This window comes from Schistocerca piceifrons, chromosome 3 (genome assembly GCF_021461385.2).
Source record: "Schistocerca piceifrons isolate TAMUIC-IGC-003096 chromosome 3, iqSchPice1.1, whole genome shotgun sequence".
In the NCBI taxonomy this organism is placed as follows: Eukaryota; Metazoa; Arthropoda; class Insecta; order Orthoptera; family Acrididae; genus Schistocerca; species Schistocerca piceifrons.
In genome coordinates, this window is record NC_060140.1 from 618,845,894 (window position 1) to 618,862,298 (window position 16,405).

A 16,405-nucleotide genomic window follows, 5' to 3' on the forward strand; every position below is an offset into this window, starting at 1 on the left:
CCACGACGAATACAGACATGCATCAATGCAAGAGGACGTGCTACTGGCTATTAGGGGTAGCGCTGTGTACAGCAATATGGACCAGCACATCTGAAAGTCTTGCTGTATGGTGGTACAACATGCAAAGAGTGGTTTTCATGAGTAATAAAAAGGGCGGAAATGATATTTATGTTGATCTCTATTCCAATTTTCTGTACAGGTTCGGCAGCTCTCGGAACCGAGGTGATGCAAAACTTTTTTTGTGTGTATTTTCACATTAGGTTGAGAAAGTTGGTGGTTGAAATTTCGTGCGAAGATATCGCCGCAATGAAAAACGTCTTTGTTTCAATGGTGTCCATCCGAAATTCTGTATCATGTCCGTGACACTGTCTCACCTATTTCACCGATAATAAAAAAAAGTGCTGCTTTTCGTTGAACTTTCCCAGTGTACTCCGTTAATCCTAGCTGGCAAGGATCCCAGACCGCGCAGCAATACTCCAGAAGAGGAAGGAGAAACGTAGAGCAGGCAGTCTCCTTAGTAGATATGTTATATTTTCTGTTTCGCCAATAGAACGCAGTGCTTGGTTTGCCTTCTCCATGACATTTTATACGTGTTATTTCCAATTTAAATTATTCGTAATTGTAATACCTAGGTATTTAGTTAAATTTACGACCTTTAGATTAGATTGGTCTATCGCGCAACCGAAGCTGACGGATTCCTTTTAGGACTCATGTGGATGACCTGATACTTTTCATTATTTAGGGTCAATTGCCGATATTCGCAACATTCAGATACCTTTTCAGAATCGTTTTGGAATTAGCTTTGATCTTCTGATGAGTTTACTAGACGATAAACGGCAGCATCATTTGCAAACAGCCTTAGATGTCTGCTCGAATTGTTTCCTAAATCGTTTATGTCGGTAGTTGCACCCGTGGACTAGGGGTAGCGTCTTTGATTCATAATCAAAACGTCTTCTGACCCGGGTTCGAATCCCGTTGCTGCTTAAGTTTTGATTAATAATCAGCATTGGCGGCCGAAGACTTCGGGCATAAGAAGTCACACCTCATTTGCAACTGCCTTGTCAAAGAGGGCGGAGGAAAGGACAGAGGTTCTGAGCACTCTCTTGTCCTTGGGGTGGGAAACTGCCCATAAAGGCGGAAGAATCAGCAATGATAAACGTCATGAGGATGCAGAAGGCAATGGAAACCACTGCATTAAACACACGTAACGTGTATGCATAAGGCATGTGGCCTGTAATTGAAGAAGTGTCATGATGATCTCTCCATTGGCAAAAGATTCCGGAATAATCCCCCATTCGGATCTCCGGGAGGGGACTGCCAAGGGGAAGGTTACCATGAGAAAAAGATTGAATAATCAACGTAAGGATAACGTTCTACGAATCAGGGCGTGGAATGTCAGAAACTTGAATGTAGTAGGGCAACTAGAAGATCTGAAAAGGGAAATGCAAAGGCTCAATCTAGATATAGTAGGGGTCAGTGATGTGAAGTGGAAAGTAGACAAAGATTTCTGGTCAGATGAGTATAGGGGAATATCAACAGTAGCAGAAAATGGTATAACGGGAGTAGGATTCATTATGAATAGCAAGGTATGATAGAGAGTGTGTGTTACTGTGAACAGTTCAGCAACAGGATTGTTCTTATCAGAATCGACAGCAAACCAACACGAACAACGATACTTCAGGTATACATGCCGACGTCACAAGCTGAAGATGAACAGGTAGAAAAAGTGTATGAGGATACTGAATGGGTAATACAGTATATAAAGGAATATGAAAATCTAATAGTCATGGAAGACTGGAATGAAGTTGTGGGGGAAGAAGTAGAATAAAAGGTTACTGGAGAGTATGGGCTTGGGAAAAGGAATGAAAGAGGAGAAAGACTAATTGAGTTATGTTACAAGTTTCAGCTAGTAATAGCGAATACTTTATTCAAGAATCACAATAGGAGGTATACATGGTAATGGTCGGGTGATACGGGAAGATTTCAGTTAGATTACGTCATGGTCAGACGGAGATTCCGAAATCAGGTGCTGGATTGTAAGGCGTACCCAGGGGCAGACATAAACTCAGATCACAATATAGTAGTGATGAAGAGTAGGCCGAAGTTTAAGACGTTAGTCAAGAAGAATCAATACGCAAAAAAGTGGGATGCGGAAGTACTAAGAAATGACGAGATGCGGTTGAAGTTCTCTAAGGCTACAGATACAGCAATAAGGAATAGCTCAACAGGCAGTACAGTTCAAGAGGAATGGGTCATCACAGAAATTGGGAAGGAAAACTTAGATATAAAGAAGGTAACTGCGAAGAAGCCATGGGTAACAGAAGAAATACTTCAATTGATCGATGAAAGAAGGAAGTGCAAAAATGTTCCGGGAAACTCAGGAATAGAGAAATACAAGTCGCTGAGGGATGAAATAAATAGGAAGTGCAGGGTTCAAAATGGTTCAAATGGATCTGAGCGCTATGGGACTTAACATCTATGGTCATCAGTCCCCTAGAACTTAGAACTACTTAAACCTAACTAACCTAAGGACAGCACACAACACCCAGCCATCACGAGGCAGAGAAAATCCCTGACCCCGCCGGGAATCGAACCCGGGAACCCGGGCGTGGGAAGCGAGAACGCTACCGCACGTCCACGAGATGCGGGCGAAGTGCAGGGAAGCTAAGGCGAAATGACTGCTGGAAAAATGTGAAGACATCGAAAAGTAAATGATTGTGCTGCACACAGGAAAGTGAAAACTAACTTCGTTGACATTAAAGGCAAGGGTGATAACATTAAGACTGCAACGGAAATTCCACTGTTAAATGCAGAGGAGAGAGCGGATAGGTGGAAAGAATACATTGAAAGCCTCTATGAGGGGGAAGATTTGTCTGATGTAATAGAAGAAGAAACAGGAGTCGATTTAGAAGAGATAGATGATCCAGTACTAAATCAGCTTTGGAGGACTTAAAATCAAATAAAGCAGTAGGGGCAGACAACATTCCATCAGAATTTCTAAAATCATTGCGGGAAGTACCACCAAAACGACTATTCACTTCGGTGTGTAGAACGTATGAGTCTGGCGACATTACCATCTGACTTTTGTAAAAGCATCATCCACTCAATTCCGAAGATGGGAAGAGCTGACAAGTGCAAGAATTACCGCACAATCAGCTTAACAGCTTATGCATCCAAGTTGCTGACAAGAATAATATACAGAAGAATGGAAAATAAAATTTTGGATGCGCTGGTTGACGATCAGTTTGGCTTTAGGAAAGGTAAAGGCACGAGAGTGACAATTCTGACGTTGCGGTTAATAATGGAAGCAAGACTAAAGAAAAATTAAGACACGTTCATAGGATTTGACGACCTAGAAAGAATTTTGACAATGTAAAATGGTGCCAGATGTTCGAAATTCTGAGAAACGTAGATGTAAGCTATAGGGAGACACGGGTCATATACAATATGTACAATAGCCAAGAGGGAATCATAAGAGTGGAAGACTAAAAACGAAATGCTCGTATTAAAAAAGTGTGTAAGACAAGGATGTAGCCTTTCGCCCCTACTGTTCAGTCTGTACATCGAGGAAGCAATGATGGAAATAAAAGAAAGGTTCTTTTGAGTGGGATTAAAATTCAAGGTGGAAGGGTGTCAATGATACGATTCACCGATGACATTGCTATCCTGATTGAAAGTGAAGAAGAATTACGTGACCTGCTGAACGGAATGAACAGTCTAATGACTGCAGACCATGGATTGAGAGTAAATAGAAGAAAGATGAAGTTAATGAGAAGTAGTAGAATTGAAAACAGCGAGAAACTTAACATCAGGATTAAGTGTCACGAAGTAGATGAAGTTAGGGAATTCTGCTCCTAGGCAGTGAAATAACCAATGGCTGACGGAGCAAGAAGGACATCGAAAGCAGAGTAGCAATGGCAAAAAGGGCTTTCCTGGCCAAGAGCAGTCTACAAATATCAAATATCAGCCTTAATTTGAGGAAGAAAATTTCTGAGAATGTACTTGTATGGTAGTGAAACATGGACTGTGGGAAAACCGGAACACATGAGAATCTTAGGAATTGAGATGTGGTGTTACAGACGAATGCTGAAAGGTATGTGGACTGATAAGGTAAGGAAGGAGGAGGTTCTGCACAGAATCGTAGAGAAAAGGAATATGTGGAAAACACTTGTAAGGAGAAGGGACTGGATGATAGGACCTGAGGGAATGACTTCCATGGTACTAGAGTGAGCTGTAGAGGGCAAAAACTATACAGGAAGACAGGTATTGGAATACATCCAACAAATAATTGAGGACGTACGTTGCAAGTGCTACTCTGAGATGAGAAGGTTAGCACAGGAGGCGGGCCACATCAAACCAGTCAGAAGACTGACGAGACTGACGACCAAAAACAAAAAAAACAAAAAAAAAAAAAAAAATGAAGCCGCTTGTGAGGTACAGAGTCAAAAGCCTACGGGAAACCTAGAAATATGGAATCAATTTGAAATCCCATTTCAATAGCGCTCAACACATCGTGTGAGTAAAGAGCTAGTTGTATGTCACACGAACGATGTTTTCTAAATCCATGTTGACAGTGTGTCAGTAGACCGTTCTCTTCCAGTTATTCATAATGTGAGAACACAATATATTGTCCAACATGCGCTGAATGTTGACGTTAATGATATCGGCCTATTATTTAGTGCATTACTCCTATTACCTTTCATTTATATGGGTGTGACTTGTGTAACTTTCCAGTGTTTGTATACGCACCTTTCGTCGAGCGAGCGGTTGTATATGATCGTTAAGTAAGCAGCTATTGCATCAGCATACGCTGAAAGGAATCTAACTGGTATACAGTCCGGACCAGAGCACTTGCTTTGATCAAGTGAGTGAAGTTGCTTCACTACTCCAATGATATCTACTTTCAAGTTACTCGTGTTGGCAGCTGTTCTTGATTCACGTTCTGGAATATTTACTTCGTCTTCTTTGGTGACGGAATTTCGAAAGACTGTGTTTAATAATTGTGCTTTCGCAGCACTGTCGTCGATAGTATTTCCATTGCTATAGGGTAGAGAAGGCGTTGACTGTGTCTTACCGTTAGAATATTTTGCATACTACCAGAATCTCTTGGTATTTTCTGCCAAGTTTCGTTATAAAGTTTCGTTGTGGGAACTATTATAAGCATCTCGCATTGATGTCCACTCTAAATTTCGAGCTTCTGTAAAAGATCGCCAATTTGAAGATTTTGCGTTCGTTTGAATGTGGCATGCTTTTTTCGTTGTTTCTGCAACAGTGTTATGGTCCGTTATGTATACCAAGGGGGATCATCTCCGTCGTATATTAATTTATTGGAATAAATCTCTCAATTTTTGTCGATACTATTTATCTGAATTCAGGCCATATCTGGTCTACACATGCATTGTTAATTTGGAAGGAGTGGAGATTTTCACTCAGGAAGGCGTCAAGTGAATTTCTATATCTTTTTTTAATTAGTATATTTTTCGATTATTTTTGGAGAATTTTGGGGTTACAATATTGAGTCTCGCTAAGACAACCCTGTGTTCACCAATCCCTGTATCCATTTTAATGCATGTTATTAGTTCAGGATTATTTATTGCTAAGAGGTCAATTGTTTTTCACAACGGTTTACTATTCGCGTGGGCTCATGAACTAACTACTCTAAATAATTTTCAGAGACTGCGTTTAGTACACTTTCGCGTGATGTTTTATGCTCACCTCCGGATTTAAACATGTATTTTCGCCAACATTTAGAGGGTAAACTGAAGTCACTACCAACTACAGTTGTATGAACCGGGAAATTTTTTGAAATTAAACTCAAGTTTTCTTTGAACCTTTCAACAATTGTGAGTCGGGAGGTCGGTAAAAGGGCCCAATTATTATTTTATTCCAATCGTCAAGAATGACCTTTGCCCATACTATCTCATAGGAACTGCCTGCTTCAATTTCATTAAAATATAAGCCACTTCTTATAGCAACAAGCACACCAGCGACAGCTGTGTTTAACCCATCCTTTTGGTACACCGTTAGCTTCTTCACTAAAAATTCGGCCGAACTTATCTCCGGCTTTAGCCAGCTTTCAGCGCATATAACGATTTGAGCGTCTATGCTTTCTATTAGCGCTAGGAGCTCTGGTATTTTCCCAACACAGCTATGACAGTTTGCAACTGTTATACCGATAGTTCCTGTATCTACGTTCTTCCTATGTTCAACCTGCAGCCGTTTAGAGTGAAGCCCTTTTTGTATTTCGCGGAGACCCTCTAACCTAAAAACTACCCAGTCTACGCCACACAGTCCCTGCTACCCGTGTAGCCGTCTCCTGCGTGTAGTGGACTCCTGACCTATTCAGCGTAACCCTATGGCGCACGTCGAGGTATCTGCAGCCATCACGGTCACAGAACCGTCTGAACCTCTGACTCAGACCCTCCACTCGGTTCTGCAGCAAAGCTCTGGAATCGGTCCTGTCTACTACGCTGCAAATGGTGATCTCGGCTTTCATCTCGCAAATAAGAATGGCAGCCTTTATCACTTTTGTCAGCCGCTTGAAACCAGAGAGAATCTCTTTCTTGCGCTCCATTCATCCTTCTATTATTCTTTACTTCGCCTTTGACTACCCTGCAATAGTTATTACAGGTTAACAGCTGTCTGGAAAGTCATCTGGTGGCACTGTTTGTGTGATGATCAAAAATCATAATCCGGGTAAGTTAGGTTAACATTTCCCTATGTTTTCCGTGCCACTTCAGCTGGGTACTCAGTTGACTCCTTGATCAGACTGTAGAACGTTCCTTCAGGCAATCAACTGTATCTCAGGCACTGCACTACTGGACATGTTGTTAACAGTGTGTTGAACCACTGTTGCGTTGAACCACTGTCTCCTTCGGGATAACCCCCGTATTATGTGAACTTCAAAACCGTGCCAAACATAAACACATGTACAGTATTTACATATTAATACATGGAATAGAAGAAACGTTCTTGGTCTGACAGTGAAATTCTACGTCTTTTAGAGCCAAATACACTTTATTCGAGCCGTCGACCATTTAGAACAGTTCATGCCATAAGAAATATGAAAGGTCTACAAAATATTAGTCTATGGCTGGCAAACATTATACATAAACATGGCCGTCAGAAATAGTCTGAAAAGCTTGAAAGGGTGTTGCAAGGTAGATTGTGCTGAAAAATAAATGTTAAGCAAAAATGCGACACGTGGCGCCGTTCCCGAGTTAAATAGCACTGAATTTAGAGTCCGACCGTTGCGTGCGCGGATTCAAGCTGCCCGCCAGATACAATTAATATGATTACTTCTCTTAGTGTAGATGACAGCACACAGGACTGCTAAACGTTTGGCTTGGTTTCGATCTCATTATCACCCCATATCCAAATTTTTGTTGCTCTCTTGTTCGGTTCTAGGCTAACAAACGAAGAACACGTGTGGCAACACCGTCCTAGCGAACCTCCTGAATATGTGATCAAAACGGCCTGTCTGGCTAAATTCAATGCTACTTAACTCGGGAACGTCGCGGTGTATCGAATGTTTTTTCTTTAATAACTATTTCTCAACGCAGCCTACCCTGCAACACCCTTACAAGCTTTCCAGGCTGCTTCTGACCACCATGTACTCTGCGTATTTCTCTTTTTAATTTCACACATTCGTACGGAAGAAAAGTTCTTACAGTATGTCTGGAAGCCAATATCTGTTGAGATTTGGGTTAATCTGTGGTCTCACACTACAGTCAGTGCTACACGTGGTCACCACACATCCTGACACATTTTGTAGCATTTGTTCACTGTGAATCACGCATTCTTTCAAATACGTCTGCTTGCATCTGGAATGCATCACATGCATTAATCACACACTCCTATAACGTCTGCAAATTGTAGATATGTTGGGCATACACCAACGTCATTAAATATCCCCATGGACAGAAATCCAACAAATTCAGGTCAGAGGTAACAGGGAGAGCATGCTAACAGACCACCTCGACCAGTCCAATGCCCATCAAATATTGCGGTGAAGTAATGTCGCACGATCTGTAGAAAATAGGGTGTTGGCCGTGATGTATAAACCACAGTCGTTGTCTCCTAGGAAAGAGACCGTTGTCCAACTGCGCTTATAATTCATCGGCAGATGTCGGTGATACACAGTACCTGTTCACCTGTTTATCTCTTTGGTGAAACGTATGGCCGTATGAGTCAGTAGCCGACAGTTGCTGCCAATACATTGATACCAAAATGATGCTGGTATCTCACTACCATGATTTCTCGAGGGCCTGTGACTTCCCACACGTGCATATTGTGATTAACTATGCCATCTGTTGTGAATCTTTCATCTGCTAATAACATTCAAGCTGTGAACTGTGGAATATATCACCAGGTATTGATTTCCGGACATATCTTTGTACAACACTTTTCAAACTAATGTAAGATAAATCCCTTATAAATACTGGACACTATTGACACTGGAATTCTTTTCACGTTTGTTGTGAGTAAAATTCATCACTTGCCATACTGCCTTACTTAAAGCATTCTCGCAGTTAATTTTCCATTTTTGCCTTCTACGCCAGCTACTTCATACATCTTTCATTACTGATATTATGATAATGAGCAATTTCTCTATATTCCACCTGTGCTTGTAGGTCTGGGGCGTCATTCATGTGATGCGTTTTCAAGAGACTTACGACATGATCGACATTTTTCACTCGTTTATTAACAGTGGAAAGGTGGAGACGACTCCATACAAGCGTTTAGCAAGTTTGGAAGAATTATTACTGCGAATAACGTTCCAAACGAAAAACAAGAATAAAAAGTAACTGAACGTTATAAAAATTTACCCAGTCTAACAAAACTTACTTAACATGGTAGATTAAGAAGTTTTTTACAGGGTGTCCTAGTAATATTGCGAAAAACTTCGACGGATTATTGAGTTTGTCTTGAGGAACAAATCGAGGATAGAAGCGTCACCCAACGACGCTACAGAGCGTCAACGTTAAAGGCGACGGGACCTGCCACTATGCCAGTACTTCAGCAGCAACCATGAGTGTTGAAAATGGTTCAAATGGCTCTGAGCACTATGGGACTTAACTTCTGAGGTCATCAGTCCCCTAGAACTTAGAACTACTTAAACCTAACTAACCTAAGGACACCACACACATCTATGCCCGATGCAGGATTCGAACCTGCGACCGTAGCGGTCGTTTAGTTCCAGACTGTAGCGCCTTGAACCGCTCGGCCACTCCGGGCGGCACCATGAGTTTACTGTAACTGGCCATAGGCGGGATGTTTCACAATATTGTTGTTGACTGATCGCGACTGATTGCTAAGACAGTCAGTGGAGAAGGCAGTCCCTGTTTCTTAAGAATGCGATGTTATGTTGCCACTGTAGATGACGGTTCCGGTCTCGGGTTTCTATCTGCAGTTTGTTTTACTCCTGTATACTAAAAAACATTCGAGATTTTAAACGGTTCCAGAAGAAAAATGACCGCGGGTGCAAACATGTGTCGAAAACCTTCAACCACGAAGATAGCAGATCATCGAGAATGAAATTTTCCCTCTCCAGCTGAGTGTGAGCTGGTATGAAGCTTCCTGGCAGGTTGAAACTGTGTGCCGGACCGAGGCTCGAACTGGGGAACTTTGCCTTTCGCAGGTAAGTACTCCACCATCTGAGCCACCCAAGCGCGACTCAGTACTGGTCCTCACAGCTATAATCCTGCCAGTACCTTGTCTCCTACTTTCCGAACTTCGCAAGAAGGTCTCCTGCAGACCTTGCAGAACTGGCACTCCTGGAAGAAGGGATATTGCGGAGAGATGGCTTAGTTGGCTGTTAAGCCGGCCGTGGTGGCCGAGCGGTTCTAGGCGCTACAGTTTGGAACCGCGCGACCGCTACCGTCGCATTTTCGAATCCTGCCTCGGGTATGGATGTGTGTGATGTCCTTAGGTTAGTTAGGTTTAAGTAGTTCTAAGTTGTAGGGGACTGATGACCTCAGAAGTTAAGTCTCATAGTGCTCAGAGCCATTTAGCCAGTTGGCTGTTACACGTGGTCCTCGCATCGTTCGCTTGTGTGCGATAGCCGAGCAGCTGTAGCCGTGGACACTTCATCAGGATTGTAGACGGTGTGCAGTCCATCGTCAGAACTCCCTGAAAGAGCAGAGATTGTCCACACGCCAGCTTCTCGAAAAGAAGAAATTTCCAAGTCCGGCGGCTGTTACGTCACAGGTGCGGTGCACCTCGCTCCGGAACTTGGCAAGTTGATCATCGGGCAGGCAGGCAGCAATCTTCGTCACCAAAGTGTTAGTCACTTTTTCGCTGAAACTCAACAGACCATGATTCTCTCCAATTCAGGATGCAGACTGAGTGGCAGCATGTCTGAATAGCCTGAACATCTACTGCTACTCTTCTGACATAGTCTTATTGGGAGAGGGTGGGGAGCGAGTGGGGTGGTTTCACATCATTCGTCACTCAGTGCTTCGTGGCTCACTCCTGAGCTCTGCACCGAGCCCCGGGTGGTAAGCGCTGCCACAAGATGTTATCTCACTCCTGTGAAAGCGCTTACCAACCAGGGCCCGGTGCAGGGCTCAGGAGTGAGCCAGGAAACACTTCACTCATGGGGAGTAAGCGAGAGACCTCCACGTGAGCAGTTACTTTTTTCGCCTTAAAATGCATCTTCATGTGCCTTGATCATTGCCGGTGCTCCCTGGGCAACTAATTGGTCCTTTCCAATTGGGCTAACTCTCGAAGAAGGCGATTTAAAGATAATTCCAACAGCGGTTACGAAATTAACAACAATATGAAGCCCTACACAAACGACACTGTTCAGAGCCAACCTAGAAACGTGCTCAGAATATGTCAACTGAATGTTGAGGGACTGTCCAGAAATAAGGGCGAAATACTATCTAAAATTTCGAGAGAGAATGTGGTGGACGTCTTAGCGCTGCAAGAGACTCATACTGTAGATGACAACGCTCTGTGGAAGCGAGAGCGCATCCCAGACTATAAATTAGTGTCCCGAATTAACCATCGTGAATATGGAGTTGCCAGCTTTGTCCGCAACAACTTAAAGGATGTCTCAGTTATTGTCGAAGAGAAATCAGACAGAGAAAACGTGATGGTAGCGGTGATTCAGATCGGAAATATAAAAATAGCAAATATCTACAAACCACCGAATAGCACACGGCGCAAACAACTCCCAGTGCTAGAACATCTTACAATATATGTAGGCGATTTTAACAGCCATAGTAGTGAGAGGGGCTATGCCGAAGAGGATGAAAATGGTAGAAGTCTGGCAGAGTGGATGGAAGCAAATAACTTAAAGCTCCATTATGATGCAAAGGGAAAAGGCACATTCAGGTCTGGAAGATGGGGTACAGATAGCACACCTGACCTCTGTCTATCAACTATGGACCCTTCGGAGAGTAGTAGCGGAACTATCATCAGAAAGGTATTGCATCACTTTCCCAGGAGCCAACATCGTCCCATTTTCATCTCCTACGGGCTACACATTCCCCCAATGCGATCTGCTGCTGTATCCCGCTGGAACTTTCAAAAATCAGATTGGGATACATTTTCTAAATTGCTGGACGAGTCAATAACACAGGACCCTGCACTTCCAAAATCATACTTGAAGTTTTTAAAGATCGTAGTATCTACTGCCAAAAAGAACATACCCAAAGGATGTCGGAAAGAATACATTCCTGGCTGGAATGAAGAGATCAACCAGCTGTTTAACCAATTCAAGGAAAGTGGAGACCAAGAAACAGCTATGAACCTTATGAATTCCTTGAATGAACAAAGGAGAGAGAAATGGCGTTAAGAAACAATGGACCTCGATTTCACACACTCCAGTACACAAGCATGTCGCTGTTTCACAAACTTGGAGAAGACCCTTCCCACAACAAAGAAAACTCAACGGTCTCATGCGACTCAATCACCAGTCAATTAGTGAGAGCTTCCAAGGTCTCAAAAGATAAAGCAAATCTTCGGCATGTAAAGAGAGAGCTTACGGAAGTCAAGAAATCTCTCCAACATAACCCGGAATTCTCTTCTCCATTTACAATCACTGAACTGGAGACAGCCCTTAAGCATACGAAATGTAGAAAAGCTACAGGTGTAGATGGGCTTTACCCTTAATTTTTGGTGCACAGTGGATTGGTAACGCGAAATTGGCTAGTTTGCCTTTTTAAAGAAATTCTTCGTGCAGCGACATTACCCAAAAAATTTAAAAGAACAAAAATTATCGCTATCAAAAAGCCAGGGAAAGAGGGGACAGCTGCAGAACACTTCCGCCCAATATCTCTACGTACCTGTGCTTACAAGCTATTGGGAAGAATGATTCTAAACCGAATCCAAGATCAAATTAATGCTATGATACCACCTGAACCAGCCGGATTCAGACATTTTAGAAGCTGCTGTCAACAAGCGCTCTCCTTGACTGCTGACATAGAATCAGGATACCAAAAGAAACTTAAAATTGGAGTAGTGTTCATTGACCTGTCAGCAGCTTATGACATGGTGTGGCGCAAGGGTCTATTATTTAAATTTTTGTGATCAATACCTTGTAAAAACTCTAGGCAACCTCTTAAGTAACATGTTAAGCAATAGGCGGGTTAAAGTACATCAAGGAGAAGAGAAAATCAGATGGCATGTACTCAATGACGGATCACCACAGGGCTCTGTTCTTGCTCCAGTTATTCAACCTCTACACAGCTGACCTGCCTAATTTGACCTGCCGAAAATTTCAATATGCAGATGACCTGGGAATTTCATATCAGAGTGAAGACCTTTCTGAATGTGAAGAACACCTAACGAACAGCCTTACTAAACTTCATGAGTATTCTGAGACATGGCGACTGAGACCAAATGTTTCTAAAACAGAGGTAAGCCTGTTCGACCTCTCTAATCGCCTTTCATCAGCAAAGATCAGTCCACAGTTCGGCCCTCTTGCACAGTCAGATACAATGAAAGCCCAAAATACCTGGGAGTCACCCTGGACAGAACTTTAACATACAAAAAACACCTTTCCAACTTGGCCAAGAAGATACAAACACGAGTGAACCTTGTGAGAAAGCTGGCAGGCAGTACTTGGGGAGCAACCCCATCAGTCCTCTGAGGAGCATCCGTTGCACTGGTATACTCTGCAGCAGAACACTGTGCACCAGTCTGGCTCCGAAGCGCCCATGTACTCAAAGTAGACGTCCAACTGAACTCAGTTATGAGAGTAATTAGTGGTACAGTCCGATCTACACCCACTTGCTGGCTGCCAGTGCTTTCAAACATCTGTCCACCAGACATCCGTCGAAAGGCTGCTCTTTACAACCTCAGCCAGCAAGATTCTGAAAACAAGTCGATCCCTCTTCATGACGATTTGCTATCACTACTCAGGAAACGCCTCAAATGTAGAAGACCAGCATATGAAATGGGAGTTCACTTGCTATCCACGGGATTCAACCAGGACGCAGAGTGGAAACGTGAGTGGCACCTACAAGAACCTGAAACCACGAACTTGTAGATAATCCAACAGTTCCAGTTCCAGGCTTCCACCAACAAAGGGAGGTGTCGGTGCAGTTAAACAAATATCGGACTGAAGAGGGTAGGTGCAAATACAACATGCACAAGTGGGGCTTTTCAAGTGACAGTGTGTGTGTGGTGATACCCAAACAATGAGCCACATTGTGAATGAATGTCCAATCAGACCCTTCCCTGGTGGCACTGAGAAGCTCCATCAAGCATCCCATGAGGCACTCCGCTGGATCGAGTCCATCAACATCCGAGTGTAGTCTAAGCCGTTTTGAAACTTGTGTACTGTATATAATTTCACATGTTCATTTTTAAACATATTTCTTTGTTTTGCAAAATGTGTATTACTGTAATTGATGCATACAATGATTGTTGGTGCTGTTGATGTGGTCTTCAGTCCAGAGACTGGTTAGATGCTGCTCTCCATGGTACTCTATCCTGTGCAAGCTTCTTCATCTCCCAGTACCTACTGCAACCTACATCCTTCTGAATCTGTTTAGTGTATTCATCTCTTGGTCTCCCTCTACGATTTTTACCCTCCACGCTGCCGTCCAATACGAAATTGGTGATCCCTTCATGCCTCAGAACATGTCCTACCAACCGATCCCTTCTTCTAGTCAAGCTTCTAGTCAAGTTGTGTCACAAATTTCTCTTCTCCATTATTCTATTCAATACCTCCTCATTAGTTATGTGATCGACCCACTTAATCTTCAGCATTCTTCCATAGCACCACATTTCGAAAGCTTCTATTCTTTTCTTGTCCAAACTATTTATCGTCCATGTTTCACTTCCATACATGGCTACACTCCATACAAATACATTCAGAAATGACTTCCTGACACTAAATTTATAATCGATGTTAACAAATTTCTCTTCTTCAGAAACATTTTCCTTGCCATTGTCAGTCTACATTTTATATCCTCTCTATTTCGACCATCATCACTTATCTTACTCTGTAACCTCCCCCTCACTTATCGACCTTAATGACAGTGAAAAATTAAACCGCGTGTACCTAATGGAAATTTGGGAAAAGCAATCGTCACCGAAGTTAATTTGTCGGTAAAGAGGGAGGAAAGGGTTACATCTAAATGAAAAGAAAAATACAAATGAAACTGTTGGAAATTAATTTTGAAAAGGGGTAAAGTTAATAAAGAAAGTAAATGTGCGACCGTTACGTTAACAATTAACTAGCGGTAATTAGAGATTTGAGATTTGGGGGAAATTACGGTCGTCAGTCCTAAGGACAATTACTATAGTAACTGAAAAAGAAAGGTTATTACACATATAATTAGCACTAGAAGTGTGGCAACTGAAGGTTGACACATGTAGTGTGAAAACTGAAAGTTTGTCAGAAGTAATAAATTTCGCTACACTCTGACTTAATTTAGCAAAAGAATTAATAAAACCGAAAAATCGAAAGTTAATTTAGTGACTGAAGTTAATAGTGTGCTTTCTTTCTGAAGCACATCGAAATTCAGTAAAATACGGTTAGTCTTGGACTACCTCAACAATCATTTCAAAAGTTACTTGAATCTACGCAATTTAGAAATAAGAGATTTAACTTTGAACTTGAATTAAAAGATTCTGAACAATCACCGGCGTGGCTAATGGTTTCCCTGTCTCGTCCCTGCAGATTTGCTCCCCGGATGCTGCTGAGGCGGCTTATCGCACCGTCTGGCGTTATTACTATCCTGTGAAGCCCGTGTCACGTTAGTATGATACTGGTTTCGGTTATTCCTGTTATTATTTGCATTGTACCGATTGTTATTACGGTCCGACCCATTACTGTTATTGCTGCCATGGTTGCGGTATGCATTATTCCCATGGTTATCGTTTTTGTGGTTGCTGTGGTACCCGTTGTTGTTACCACGGCCTCTACCACAATCGCGATTATTGCGCCAATTGTCCTCGTCCTCAACTCTTTCCAGGAAATCATTGATTGTCCTGTAATTGCTTCCTATGTAGCGTTTTGTATTATCTGGAAGCTTCTTGTAGAGTTCCCAGACTATTTCGGATTCCGTGCGGCGATCACGCAAATATTCCAACTTGCGGATCCAGCCCTCACAAAACTCCTTCATCGAGCCGCGCGAATTCGCATCGAAAGGCCTCGATACGACAAATTCGCGCCAGACACTTTGCTGTTTTTGCTCTGACCAGTATTCAGCCAAAAACAAATTTTTAAACTTGTCAAAAGTCAGGTTGGTAATGTTGAGGTTTAAGCCCCAACGCTTGGCATCACCAGCCAACACATCAATAACCGCATTAATTTTTCTCTCATTAGTCCATGATCTGGGTAAAACTCTTTCACAATTTTTAATGAAATCCGTCGGGTGTATACCGCCTTTTTTCAAGAGGTCAAACCGCTCCCCTTTCGTCAACAATTCCGTACTATGCGCACAGATTGGCACATAGCTCTGTTTTTCGTCAAGTTTCTTTTCTAATTCCGACACTCTCGTAATTACTTGGCAAGTGGTTGTCGCAAGCGTTTCTACTTCCCTTTTTTTTTTCTTCGCAGGTATTAGCCTGCTTCGTTACTTTGGTATCTACTTCGGATACTAAAGCCTTTAAAGTTTCCACCTTCTTTTGATCCTCTTTTTTCACTAATTGAATTTGTTCCGTCACCTTATTCTCGATGATCGGAGCAACTGCTTCTCCTACACTTTTCTCGATTCTGCTAATTTCGGAATAAAAACGAGTATTCATGCTCGCAACTTCCGCCTGAACGCCCATCATTTCCTGTTTAAGATCACCAATTTCGGTATTAATCACAACAATATCTTCTTTGATTTTATCAACTTTTGTGTTAACAACTCCAACATTGTTGTTAACAACATTAATACCTTTGTTCTGATTGTCTAGCTTCCGTTCAATTTTTTCAGACTGACTCGTGATTTCGTTA